This window comes from Vipera ursinii, assembly GCF_947247035.1.
Source record: "Vipera ursinii genome assembly, chromosome: 5".
Lineage (NCBI taxonomy): Eukaryota > Metazoa > Chordata > Lepidosauria > Squamata > Viperidae > Vipera > Vipera ursinii.
In genome coordinates, this window is record NC_139518.1 from 98,294,229 (window position 1) to 98,309,470 (window position 15,242).

Below are 15,242 nucleotides of genomic sequence, written 5' to 3' on the forward strand. Positions count from 1 at the left end.
TCTATTCAATATCCCTGGAGTGGAGTTCTGAAGGCCCAAAATCAAATCCTCTGTCCTTTGTTTTTGAACTGTATTGAGCCACATGAGGTTTTAAAAAAACATGATAAGAGAAGGCAAGAACAAGTGAGGAGCTGTCCCATGTAGAATAGAACAGAGCTGGAAGGGATCTTGGAGGTCTTCTAGTCCAGCCCCCTGCTCAAGCAGGAGAACCTATACCAGGGGTAGGCAACCTCGGCTCTTTTATGACTCATGGACTTCAACTCCCAGAATTCCTGAGTCAGCATCTGACACAGGAATTCTGTCATAAAAGAGCCGAGGTTGCCTACCTCTGACCTATACCATCTCAGACAGGTGATTGTCCAGTCTCTTCTTTAAAATTTCCGGTGATGGAGTGCCCACGATCTCAAAGCAGAGTTGGAAGGGACCTTGGAGGTCTTCTAGTCTAACCCTGTCGCTCAAGCAGCAGACCCGTATTATTGGCTGCCCAATCTCTCTTAAAAACTTCCAGCAGCAGCCACAATTTCTGAAGGCAAGCCCATTCCACTGATTAATTGTTCTCACTGTCGGGAAATTCCTCCTTAATTCTAGATTAGATCTCTCTTCAATCAGTTTCCATTTATTAATTCCTGTCTTGTCCTCGGGTGTTTGTTCTTCCCCCACACACTTCTTTCTTTACCTACAGATTGCAATTTATTTCAATTTTTCCTGTGGCCATTACTTTTAGAACAATCTCTGATAGAAATGTGTCTAGGATCAAGATTTAGTCTTGAGTTTAGAACCCCAGGAATTTATTGTAGGAGTCTCTTTGCATACTTCTGTTGACCCAGGTTGACTACATGGATAATCTCCATGGGATCACACCAAATCCAGTGGAGGTGACCACTTGGTACATTCAGATGATGGTCTATTACAGGGGTCTTCAAACTTGGCCCTTTTATGACTTGTGGACTTCAACTCCCAGAATTCCTCAGCCAGCTTCGCTGAGTTTGAAGACCCCTGGTCTTCCCCCTAAGTTTGAAGACCCCCTAAGTTTGAAGACCCCTGGTCTATTACGATGATTCAGACTTTCCCTTGGTGGCCTCTCGATAATTTCGATTTAGCCCTGAGTTTAGAACACCAGAAAAAAGATTAGATAGAGTTCAATTACTGACACTCAATGCGATATGCCAGACGATAGACCAAACTTTCATTTCCCAAGATAAACTGCACTGCAGCACGATAGGAGGGTAAGCAATTGACCTCTGAAAATGATTTCCAGGGACCTGTGAAAGTTAAACTAATGGTAAGAAAGGTATCAAATGCACAAATGGAAAATATTCTTTTTAACTGTCTTTAATTCTTAGTAAAAGGGACGCGGTGGCTCAGTGGGTTAGGACGCTGAGCTTGTCGACCAGATGGTCGGCAGTTTGGCGGGTCGAATCCCGAGTGCCGCGTAGCAGAGTGAGCGCCTGTTACTCGTCCCAGCTTCTGCCAACCTAGCAGTTCGAAAGCACGTAAAAAATGCAAGTAGAAAAATAGGGACCACTGCGGTGGGAAGGTAACAGCGTTCCGTGCGCCTTTGGCGTCTAGTCATGCCGGCCACGTGACCACGGAGACGTCCTCGGACAAGCGCTGGCTCTTCGGCTTTGAAACGGAGATGAGCACCGGCCCCCAGAGTCGGAAACGACTAGCACGCATGTGCGGGGGAACCTTTACCTTTACCTTAATTCTTAGTAAAGGTCTCTTTCTATCAATTCCAAGTCAACCAAACCATTCTGCTAAAGAACGTAAGCAGCAGTGTCCAAGAGTTACCTATTCCAGCTATTTTCATGTATTCTCCAGAGACCACAGCTTCTCTTCACCCAGCTTTACGCCAATGGCTTGCTAGATGGGACTTGTTGGAGATGGTGGTCCAGCACATTTGGGGGGAAAAAATCAACTTGCTAAATCTGCTTGGGCTTCCATGAAAACAACGCAACTAAGTTGTGTCTCTTCATGGGGGGTATTAGGACCCTTAGTGATCTAAAGTAATCCAAAGTATTTTAACTTGAAGTCAAATGTTCTTGATACAGTTGGATAAAATTCATTAGCAGTTTGGCCATCGTTTGTATTGGGTCCGACAGTTGTATGTAAACTACTACTTTAAATTCCATTATTGTCAGTGGGTTTATTGTAAAAAAAAAATGAATAGATGCACATGAATCCACTGTAAATATCCAAAAGTCAGCCATTAGGCCATTTCTGGATCAGTTCTTGTTTACAAAGCAACTCCTCTGAATTAAGAACGCTGAAAGTTTGCCTCTGCATTGTTTACATTGGTTAAAGGCTCAGTTGGAGTCCAGAAAAAGAAAGCAAAGATTAATGGTATTATAACACATTTTAAGAAAAGAGATCAATCAGAGAATCTCTGGATAATGAAGACTCCTGAAGTCCCATTTACCCTTTCTATGGATGATGAGTCGTTATCCAGAGCAGGAAGAATTGAGTGATGGATTTTGAAGACTTGAACTTCAGTGTTAAAAGTTTTTCCTTTTTTTAAGCAGGAGTAAGAATTGAATAATAGGAGAAATACATTACAAGTAGCCTTATGTTAAACCAGCTGCAAGTTTTGTTGTTGTTGTTACTGTAGTTGTTTGAGCACTTATAAAATATTAACCAAAATCTTTCTAGCTGTTGTCATATCTGCCAACACAGAATTCCCCAAAGGTATACTAGGAAATGTAGATAATGAATTCCCCCCCCCCAACTGACGTTAAATATGAAGGCCAGTTCAGCACAATTCATTTTAAGCAGCACGTGGTTGTTTTTAATTGCAGAAATACCTGGTTAGTATACAAAGGGAGCTGCATGCAAGACAAATAGGGCTTCAGCTATGCACAGAAAGACTTCCTAATTTTGATTTCCCTCTGGGATTTCTTCCTGGAGGGACCCCCCCCCATGTTCAGAAATGACACCCAGATGACATTAAAATATATGGCACCCATTACTTTTCCTGGGGATTCTCATTAACACCGAAACTCTTTCACCCCGATTCCAATTAACATATGACAGCTAAAAAGGACCTCCGTGGGATGTGCAAATCTTCCAAAGAGCAGGGAGCTTTTCACAACAGCTTGACTAAAGCACAACAACAGGATAACAAAGAGTTGGAAGGGGCCTTGAAGGTCCTCCAGTCCAACGCCCTGGCTCAGGTAGGACGTCCTATCACGGCAGGATCTGCGTGATGGAAAGTGCAGCCCAAGCTGTTTCACGTAGGTTTAATACGTGATGCTAAAAGATCTCTTCTGGATAGGATTCTGCGATTTGATTAAGATCGGCAGCAGACAGGACAAAACTCAGAATGTGGGGGGGGGGGTTTGTGTGTGTGCACGAGGCTCTAGGAAACAGCCCTGACTTTAAATGATAGACAGCCGAAAGAAGTACTCTGAAATGTCGTTCACAGCAAGAATGAACAGCAATCCAGAACTTGATGGAACGATGGTGTGTACGGTGTTATTTTGAGGATCTGTTGAGATCACTTGTCTCCAAATGGGTTGATTTTAAACCGGATTGTGAAGATTTTCATTCAGGTTATTGCAAATGACCCACATGGAAGGGTGGGGTGGGGTCATCTGAGGTGGGGCAAGTGGTGTCCTGCATGCCTTAGTTGGAATTCCTCTATCAGCCTTGTGACATTGCAATTCAACAGAGAGAAGATTCTAATTTGGTCTTCCAAGGCGTTTTCAAGCTACGTCATCTTTTAAGGCAGCCTTTCCCAACCTTAGGAACTTGAAGATGTGTGGACTTCAAGTCCCAGAATTCCCCAGCCAGCTATGCTGGCTGGGGAATTCTGGGAGTTGAAGTCCACGCATCTTCAAGTTCCTAAGGTTGGGAAACGCTGTTTTAAGGCATGATTTTATATCGAGCCAAAATTTAGCCAATATTTTGGTGCTCTTTCCTTTCACGTCTGCAAAAACCACTGCCTTAGAAATATTTCCGTCTGATTGTAGCACTGATTGAGCCTGACCAATACGGTAACAAAAAAAAAAATCCAAATTAAAAAAAAATGAAGGCTTGCGTTTTCTTGGGATAAGTGTCAAAGGGACAATCGTGTGCAGTTAATAAATATAGTTAACGGATATTAATGTTTACTCTCCCTGATTATGAAATATTTTACAGTTTTACTTAACAGGAGTGTATTTATCTTGAGTTATACTTGACATAGCGTTCCTTTCCATTTTTATTTTTATTTTTTAATACTGTGTGTGTGTGTGTGTGTGTGTGTATTTTGGAGAACTTTTTAGATGTTTAAATTTTTTTTGAATGGTTACAAATATTTCTTTGCGATACTGAATTGTTATGGGAAAACTCTTTACAGTATAACCATTTCTGTATATATTTGAGGGCCTTTTAAAATTACTATTGTTTAGTTTTGCTTGAGGTTTTTTTAAAAAAGTGTTTTTACAACTCTAGTTTTCAGAACAATAGTTTTCTATATTATGATACTAACAGAGCTAAGAGTTTTCTTAAGTATTATACAAAATTAAGGGTGTATCCTCAAGAAAATATTTATGGAAGGAATTTCTTTTTTTTTTTACAGTGTCTTTGTCTGTATAAAATATGCAATCGAACTACATTAAGAAGGAAATATTATCTGCGTAGAATATTATATGAAAGTTGGTACATAATTCTGACAAGAAAATGAACGCTTGCCATTCTTTTAAAGCCATATTGTTCTTCTTGTTGCTTATATTTGGATGAAAATATCAGTATTAAATAACCAGTGTATTATTTGGGTGTTTAGAACTTATCTTAATATGCTTATTCAATTTATTTATATGTGTATTATGGAAAAGTATTATTGCCTTTTTTTGGGGGGTGGGGGAAAGCTAGGACTGATTTTGTAAGAATCAGGCGTTGGAGTTAATTTTTTGCTTAATGGCTTTGAGAGAAAACACATGAACGGTCCAGTCCTAAAATATGCATTTAGACCGGGCCTAATTACTGCCATATCTCCCCACTGTCAAGAAGAGAGCAGAAACTCTGGTGCAAAGAACTGAAACACAAATGTTCTAGGGACGTGTTTTTTTTCACACATTCCACTTCCAACGCACACCTAGGATCTTTCTGTTAAAAACCACCACGATCTTCATTTCCCTGTCTGAAGGGTCACATTTGAGAAAGCACAAAGCACAGGCGCAAAACCAGGCTGGTTGCGTTAGTTGCGCACCCCTCTTTGTGGCGTGCCCTCCTTTCAAGGAGAACTCCGGGTGTGTCTTGTTTGTATAACGTGTGGAAACATCCAAAGTGTTGCGGTTTCTTTTTCCGAAATGCTATATATACAGTGGCATGGCTGGATGTGTTTATTATTATTATTATTTTTTTGAAATTTTTATTTGACATGGCATTACATTGTCTGGAAAGCAATAAGACTGGAGTCGAAGCAATGCATAGAGAAAGGGTGGCAGTGATAGAAGCATCTGTGTTGTGTTTTTATTTAGAATGCATAACGTGATACAATATGCACGTTAGAATCATGTATATTATATGCATCTTATCCTTTAGTTCCGTTATATTAAGATTGTCTGTTTCTTTGTTTTAAACTCTTTTTAAAACGAGCCGAGTCCCGCTCTTTGGCCTCTTACAAACGTTATTTAGAGCAGCAAACTACGATATATGAAAACTAACGTCGTTGTTATATTAATTTCTGCCGACTTCAGTTAGATGAATTGCTTTTTTTGTTTTGTTTTAAATCTAGCTGTACTCATTCAGTTCTCAGTTGTATAATTCTTCTCTTCTTTAACCGGTGATTAACTTGTACAGCTTTAAAAAAAAGAAAAGAAAAGAAAATAATAACTCTTCTATGGACATGGAGCTCAGAATAGACAGGCTTGACTCAGCCGCCAAAGCGACAACTGACTATATCAAAAGGGTTGCGGGAAAGACTTGTCACAATTCTGCTGTGGATTGTCCATAAAATGGCATTCCGACATGTGCCTTAATTGCTGGATAGTATTAGCTTGCCTTTTTAGTGTTATGGCAGTTTAATGCTGCATTAAAATACTGCAAACAAACAAGCAATGTTGCCGTCTCCTCTGCTTTCTTTCTTTAGAGCCTTGCATGGGTTGAAGTTGTGCTGAAGCCAAAATGGAATTGGTGTGTGTGTGTGTGTGTGTGTGTGTGTGAGAGAGAGAGAGAGAGAGAGAGAGAGAGAGAGAGAGAGAGAGAGAGAGAGAGAGAATTCTAGAAGCAGAAACCATGAAATCCAGATCTGGAAATTGGGAGACCGGAGTACATAGGACTAGTTCTTGACTTATAACCACAACTGAGATCAAAATTTCTGTCGCTAAGCAAGACAGCTGTGAAGTTGCCACAGGGGTGAAGCAAATCACACCAGTTAAGCTAGTAACCCAGTTGTTAAAGCGAATCTGGCTTTCCCATGGACGTTGCTTGTCAGAAAGTCGTTAAAAACTGATCGCGTGACACACACACACCCCCACAGGTCCGTCGCCAAGCGTCCGAATTTTGATCGCGTGACCATGGGGTTGTGGTGGCGGCTGTTAAGTGTGAAAAACGGTCCCAAGTCGCATTTTCCGGTGCCTTCTAACTTTGAATGGTCACTAAACAAAGTCAAGGACTACCTGTATAGTAAAATCAGCCCTGCTCGCTCTGTTATTTGAGGGGACGCTTCCTCTGAGATCAGATATTGGGGTCCTGAAGTTTTATTAGCCTTCCGGCAAAATGCCGCATTTCCACATTTCCAAGAAGGCAACATAATCTCGGACAGGAGTTGTTATTTTGGCAGGCTGTCCTCAGCCCCAACTTTAATTCGAATCAAGAAAACAAATGAGCAGTGGGCTAATGCCTCCTTAAGTAACACCAGCTGCCTGCAATTAGTGCAGGTTCGAGTCCCACCAGGCTCAAGGTTGACTCAGCCTTCCATCCTTCCCAGGTAGGTAAAATGAGGACCCAGATTGTTGGGGGCAATTAAGCTGACTTTGTAATAATGCCGCTTGGGGTGTGTGTGAAAGCCCTAATAAGCAGGCATATACATAGAATGAAGGCTACTGCTAAGCTTGTAAGCCGCCCTGAGTCTTTGGAGAAGGGCGGGATATAAATGGAATTAAAATAAAATAAATAAATAAAATAAATAAAATGAACAAATCTAGCCATGGTTCTTATCACAGGCACCGAGGTTAGAAAGTTTTTCTCAGCCAGTGCAAGCAACAATTTGGCCAAGGAAGCCATCGGTCAGCCGTTTCTTACTAGGAATCCTTCATCCGTCTCCCAAAATAAGCACACGCAACCACCCAATAATTTGGGATGTTGTTCTTTTATATGCGTTTCTTGCAAACAGATTATATCCAAATTCAAATTTCCGTAATTTCCTAAAAAATCTTGTTTCTTTTAATTGGGGGATTCAGTCCATTTATATTTCCTGAGAAAATTCCATTTTCTTTCTCCATTTCCATTTATTTATATTTCGGTCTAGTAGATCTAGCAGTCCTTTGTTCTCTAGCAAGTCCTTCATCCTCGCCCTTTGGGTCGTCTTCCTCTCTCTGTTCTTCTGTTTGTGCAGTTGCTCCTTGGATCCTCCCTTCTTCTTTGTTTCTGCTCGTTACTCTTCCCTTGGCACACACAACAACCCCCGTGCCACACAATTTGTTTCCTTTTCACTGGGCTGGCCAGTGGGAAGAACATCCTTCCTTGGCCAATGGAGAAGACAGCTTCTCTAATTTGAGCCTTGGTGGAGCAGTGGGCTAACGCCTCCTTAAGTAACACCAGCTGCCTGCAATTAGTGCAGGTTCGAGTCCCACCAGGCTCAAGGTTGACTCAGCCTTCCATCCTTCCGAGGTAGGTAAAATGAGGACCCAGATTGTTGAGGGCAATTAAGCTGACTTTGTAATAAAGCCGCTTGGGGGTGTATGAAAGCCCTAATAAGCAGGCATATACCGGTACATAGAATGAAGGCTACTGCTAAGCTTGTAAGCCGCCCTGAGTCTTCGGAGAAGGGCGGGATATAAATGGAATTAAAATAAAAAAAAATGAGTTGGAATTAGAATTAGCAGAGTTGGAAGGGACCTTGGAGGTCTTCTAGTCCAACGCCCTGCTCACTTCAGAGTTCCAAAAAAATCCTTTAAAGCTTGCCTTTGTTCCCAGGCATGGAGTTAAAAAGTTTTAGGAGAAGCCTTGCTTCTTTCTTTATTGCAGGCTGTCTTGTTCTGCCTATGCTTCTCGTAGTTTTGAACTTTTGTAATCCATTTTGTAAGCCGCCCAGAGTCTATTGGAGTGGGCCGCCATAATAAATTCAAAGAAATAAATAATTACACTGCCACTCAGAGAAATCAGCCACCACCCGGCACCTCGGGATAAAGAGACAATCCACCATAGTGGGCAAAAGAGAGAATGGAGAATTTTAATTTAATTTAATTTATTAATATTTCTATACCGCCCTTCTCCCGAAGGACTCAGGGCGGTGTACAGGGCAAGAATAAAACATAAAGTTACAAAAATTAAAAAGTTATTAAATACATGCCCATAAAAAAACAATAAATACATTAATAAAACCCCCAATAAAATGATAATAAAAACCCCAGCAATCCCACCCTCAGGCCAGGCCGGCTTGTTCGAACAGGTATGTTTTCAGATCGCGGCGAAAGGAGCGAAGATCCGGCGCCGTCCGGAGAAGCCCAACAAGGAACGCTTCCTTGCCAGCAATCAACACCCAGAAGAGAAGAGATGAGCACCAAGATTAAGATCAGGCCAACAATCAACAAATTGTGTCAAGAAAGCCAACAGTACACAGCTCAGTCAACAACCGCCAAGACCCATACCGACAGGGCAATCCACTAGAACAGACACGTCAAACACAAGACCTGGGGGGCCAGATCCGGCCCGCGAAGTGGTTTCATGCGGCCCGCGAAGCCATCCTGGAAACAGGGAGGGACCGGCCCCCACTGCCTTGGCCCTGGCCCAGAGACCCTCCTTCTGCCAGAGACCCTCAGATCTGCCCCACTCCTGCCCAGGTCCCCCCATAGGCACCCTTGATGCCAACGATGTAGAGCTGGCCACGCCCACCCAGTAGGCCGTATGCACTCTGGCCACGCCCACCCAGTAGGCCACGCCCACCCAGGCCACACCCACCCGGCCCCCTGAGGGAAACAGCAATGCTGATGCGGCCCTCCATGAAATTGAGTTTGACACCCCTGCACTAGAAAATAAACTCAGAGCAAAACCCATTCCCTTACTATTTATTTTATTTTATTTATTTATTTTATTTATTAAATTTTTATACCGCCCTTCTCCCGAAGGGCTCAGGGCGGTGTCAGTGGCGTAGCGTGGGGGGTGCAGGGGGGGCCGGCCGCACCGGGCGCAACATCTGGGGGGGCGCTCACACTGAGCTGCTCAGGGAGCCCCAAGGGCTGCACAGAGTTGGCTTGGCTCCGCTCTCGAGCTGCTCTTTCTTGCAAAGCGAAACGAGTCCGGCAGGTGAGATGGGCGGCCACATAAACTGAATAAAATAAATAGAAGCGCCCAACTCTCTGCCCAGGCTCAGGCCAGCCGCAAGCGCCCCGCAGGCGCCCTGGCAGGCTTGGCCGAGCGAAGATGGACCCGCCGGCCGGCCTAGCTTTGTGCGCATGCGTGGCTTTATTTAGCGGGGTTCATGTGCAAGCTTGAATGCAGTGGCTCTTGCAGGTCGGAGCCCCGCCCAGCCGCCCTCGAGAGGGACCCGGAAGCATCCCGCATGCGCGCGACTCTTCTTGGAAAGTCTACGCTGCTGCGGGGCGCGTCTTTTCAGCGGTGCCGTGACGTCACTTGCCTTGCCCTGGGTGCTGACAACCCACGCTACGCCACTGGGCGGTGTACAGGGCAATACATATCGAAATATAAATACAAAAGATAAAAAAGGTTAAATAATTATGCCCAATATAATACAACAATTAAAACTATGTTAAAATCAAATCCAAACCCCAAACCCATCAGACCAGGCCGGATTGTTCAAATAAATAAGTTTTTAGATCGCGTCGGAAGGAGCGAAGGTCGGGGGCCATCCGGAGCTCAACCAGCAAGCGGTTAGCTAGTTGGGTCACGAAACGTCTGCAAGAAATCCACCAAGCTCAGAGAGCAACAAGGACCCCACAGTCCTCCTACTACTACTCTGTAAATACTACCTCTTGTAGCACTGAAGGCGTTACCTAGTTGGGTCACGAAACGTCTGCAAGCCAAACCACCAAGCTCCGGGGGCACCAAGGCTCTCACAGTCCAATCCTGAGCTACAAATATGAGTAAAAATAATAGTTCTTCACACACTGGATACCTCCGACACAGAAACCCAATCTCCATTGCCTATCCTGAAGGGATTATTGTTCCCACAACACTTTTACGCTAATTGCTATAAGCACAATGTGTTTGCTGGTTACAAAAAACAACAACAACAACCCTAGATGACAGTAACACGAAGCCTGGTTTAAAAGCAACCTAAATGAGCGGGGGGGGGGGATTGTGTTCCATCACAGTTTTATCCGTGCTGCCTGAATAATGACTATTGTAATTTATTTTCACCACTGCCAGGGATAACAATAATTTCGTTTCCTGGGGATAACCCAGGAGGCAAGACAGCCTCATATCTCCTGGCCTGTCTGGAATAGGAGGGGAGCCAATAAAAGATCTGAACTTGACAGATTTCCTGTCGACTTAACAAGGTTTGGAGACAGGCAGTCTGGATGCTTTTTTTTTCTGAAAAGAGATAAAGAGAACAAAAGACTCTACCCTCCTTACTGGAACCCAGAAAAATCTTATTTGACAAGAATATATTTATCTTCAAATATTTCAAGTCCCCCGCACTTAAATTTCTCTTAACACCGCATTGTGAGGAAGTCCAGCAAGCGAGGGCAGTACTGCGAAGGCCTAGCGGAAGTTCAAAGGTTAAGCTCTAGGGATATGTTGACATAACATAGCCATAAATTTATTTTGAGCTTTCATTCTTGCCCCCAGTTCTTATCCTGCAGTTAGGATAACGGTGAGGGTCCTAGAATGGATGTGTCCTTCTTGGTTCAGAATGAGTTCAGCTCCCCGGTGTCCAAATGATGTTGACTATACATTTGCAGAAATCTCTGTATATTCCCTATTTGTCCCAAAAGCGATTTTTCCCCCCAAGAAGCAACTGTTTTCGTTTCGCTTCTCATCCAAGAAGCTTCTTCAGCTCTGACTGGATGGTGGGGAATGGAAGGATTTATACTCCTTGCAGACAGCTGGTCATTTTTAGTCTTGGAGAGAGAGAGAGAGAGTGCTTGAGGCCACCTGGAAGTTTGCCTGTGTCCTTGGTGGTGCTTTTTTCAAGAGGCAGTCCAGTTCCTTGTTTTTCTTTGAAGGCATTTCGCTTCTCATCCAAGAGGCTTCTTCAGCTCCGACGTCTTCCAAGAAAAACAAAGGCAGTCCAGTTGCCTCTTGAAAAAGCACCTGTTAAGAAGTCACTGAGCTTGTCGATCAGAAGGTCGGCAGTTTGCCGGGTCGAATCCCGAGTGCCGCGTAGCAGAGTGAGCGCCTGTTACTCGTCCCAGCTTCTGCCAACCTAGCAGTTCGAAAGCACGCAAAAATGCAGATTTGGTGATTCGTTCTGGAAGGCTGGGGCCAGGAACTTTGGAGCTGATGGGATTAGAAAGACAAAGACCCCTAAAAATCTATATCCCACACCCAAAATCTAAAGACATGACCTTTAGGACACAATAGGATTAACCCACCACTGTTAGAAGACCAAAAGGGCACACTCAAGCTCAGGTCAAAGTTCACGGCACAGGAACAGGAACAGCCTCATACGGGAACAAGTCCAAACACAAAAGCCCCCAAAGGTATAAAAATCCATCCACTCCCAGCTCCATTTGGTCAGCCAGCCTAGAAACATGCTGTGTCACTGACGTTTCTGGCAGCTAACTAAACATGAACCTTCTTTCCGAACGGCCTCCATTTTATTTATTCCCGGCTTGGACTGGACCTTGATGAAGATTTTTCTTTCAACACACCTTTGGGACAACCATGACCTGGATGACTTGAGAATCTCCACAGAGACCTATATTTCCTATTGTTGTCACAGTTTCATTTCAAGATACTAGTCATTTCAAGACAGTTGCTAGCTACAGAACACTTCTTTTCAAGCTATCTGGATTTTCACAGTCCAGATGTGGGATCTGATTTCTCCACAAGTCACAGAGATGGGGGCAAACAGAAGAAGATGGGTAAAATTTTGAGATTAGTTTGTCTTCCTGCTGGGGACACAAGACAATTGGTGGTCTCTGAGCTTGGTTGTTTCCTTGCAGACGTTTCATTACCCAGCTAGGTAACATCATCAGTGCTAGAAGGGGCTGGGATTTACAGAAACGAGGAGGAGGAGGAGGAGGAGGACTGTGGGGTCCTTGGTGCTCTCTGAGCTTGGTTGTTTTCTTGCAAACATTTCATGACCCAACTAGCTAACATCATCAGTGCTAGTAAGCAGTGGGACATGCTCTCAGTCCACTGAGTGCCTGACTTTGCTCTGTGCTCTCTCAAGTTGTTCCTTACTAGCACTGATGATGTTAACCTAGTTTGGGTTAGGAAATGTCTGCAAGTAAACAACCAAGCTCAGAGAGCACCAAGGACCTCTCAGTACAACCCTGAGCTACAAAAATTCTCCTTTATTCTGCCTAAGAGAATTGCCTAGGATCTACCTTCATGGGTAAAAAGTGAAAAGGGTGACCTGTTAGCAAACGTACCTAGCTCTCTCTTCTCAACTTTCTGTAATCTTGGCTAATGCAAGATCAGAAATATGCAGAGAACTCTTAGAAATACCCCAGCATTACAATATGTCCCCAAAATAACATGGACTAGGGGTGACATGATAGCAGTGGTTCAATATTTGAGGGGCGACCACAAAGAAGAGACGGTCAACTTATTTTTTAAAAGCACCAGAAGGCAAGACAAGAAACAACGGATGGAAACTAATCAAAGAGAGAAGCAACCTGGAATTAAGGAGAAACTTCCTCACAGTGAGGACAATCAACCAGTGAAAGAAGTTGCCTTCAGAAGTTGGGGGTGCTTCATCACTGGAGATTTTTAAAGAGAGACTGGACAGCCATTTGTCTGAAATAGTCTAGGGGGTCTCCTGCTTGAGCAGTGGGCTGGACTAGAAGACCTCCAAGGTCCCTTCCAGCTCTGTTCGGTTTGAACAGCTTGCCTTCAGAAGTTGTGGGTGCTTCCTCATCACTGGAGGCTTTTAAGAAAAGACTGGACAATCACCTATCTGAAATGGTCAAAGGCAGGGGTAGGCCACCTTGGCTCTTTGATGACTCGTGGACTTCAACTCCCAGCATTCCTAAGCCAGCCAGGAATTCTGGGAGTTGAAGTCCACGAGTCATAGAAGAGCCAAGTTGGCCTACCCCTGGTCTAGGTTTCTCCTGCTTGACTAGAAGACCTCCAAGGTGCCTTCCAGCTCTATTCTGATTGAAACATTTGACGGGCAACTGAGTCTTTGAAATCTCCAGAGAAACCCCATCAGTTTCAACTCACGGATTTGTACCTTTGCAACTGCTTGAGATTTGAACCTAAAACATAACTGGCCCATCAACGGACATCATTGTCTAGAGGCAACCCAACCTTGTTGTATCAACATAATGGTAATGAGGTCCTGTTACATTTCAGAGATGGCTGAGGGATGTTATGAAGGGGCTACGAGTGTGGAAATGAGCTTAGACATAAATCCACGTCCCAGGAAGGAGAAAAAAAAAAAAATAGGCCAGCTCTGTTTCGTAAGTCTCTCCGACCAGCTTGTTTGCCCGTGAATCTTAATTATTTATTTATTCGATTTATATATACCGCCCTTCTCCCGTAGGACTCAGGGCGGCTCACAAGGTTATTAAAAAAAAAATATGCAACCACCACTATTAAATCATACTTTTTCTTTTGATGTAGGCCAATGATCGAAGGTCAGTCTGTCCCAAGGCAGCAGGGAATCTTCTATTGCCTTCTATTATACTGTTTGCACTAAATAAATATACCCTTGGTCAACTCCTGCACATACACGCCAGATGTCCCCTATGAGTTGGGTGACAGCTTTACGCCCTTCACTTCTGAAGCACTAGATGTACTGTTTGGTTTCTGAAGCCGGAAATATTTTATGCTTGCTAAACTATTTTGTTCTTCTTCTCTCCATTTGTCCACTTTCGGTCACCACAGTTGCAAAAAAAATGCTGAGACTCTAGAAAGAGTGCAGGGAAGAGAGAGCAACTAAGAGGATAAGAGGTCCAGAGGCTAAAGCATAGGATGGATGGTTGAAGAAACTGGGTATGTCTCGTCTAACAAAGAGAAGAACTAAGGGGTGACATGATAGGAGTCTTCCAATACTTGAAGGGTTGACAAAGAGATGAGGGGATCAACTTATTCTCCAAAGCACGTGAAGGCAGGACAGGAAACGATGGATGGAAACAAATCAAGGAGAGATTCAACCTGGAAATAAGGAGAAATTTCCCGACAGTGAGAACAATCAACCAAGGGAACAGAAGTTGCCTTCAGATGTTGTGGGAGGTTCATCACTGGAGGCTTCCAAGAAGAAACTGGACTGCCATCTATCAGAAACGGTGTAGGCTCTCCTGCTTGGGTGGGGAGTTGGACTAGATGGCCTACAAGATCCCTTCCAACTATTCCATTCCATTCCATTCCATTCCATTCCATTCCATTCCATTCCATTCTATTCTATTCTATTAATTTGAGAAGAATTAAGAGCCAAACCTGTCTCATTCTAAGGAACCAAGTGTCAAAAGACTTGTTTGTGAAGGATGGCCTGTCACAAGAAGATTGGACACTGGTGGGACAAAATGATTGGGTGATACCTTGAGGTCTAAATGGGATTTGAGCCCTAGGCTCATGTGATAAAATATTGGCTGGGGTTAAAATTTCCTTTCAGCAACCACACATTCCTCCAATAATGATTTATTAATATTTAGCATCTGGGGATAGATTCAGCCAGCGGTCAATGTGCCAGAAGCCGTATTTCACACACTATGCACAATCTACATGCACGGTTCTGGAATTTGAAGAATAAACCTCATGTCGAATTTCCATTTCTTTCCTTCCCCCCCGCCCCCCCCCCCGGTTTAATTCTGTCCCGTTCTCTTATTTTTGCAAAACAGGGCAGCTAATACCAGAACAGGGTTTATCTTTGCAACCTTTGACAGATGAATGGCAGCTGAATCCTAGTTTGAATGACAAGACCAGCCCCCAAATGGGGTTCGCCAGCCACATGGGATGGATGTGAT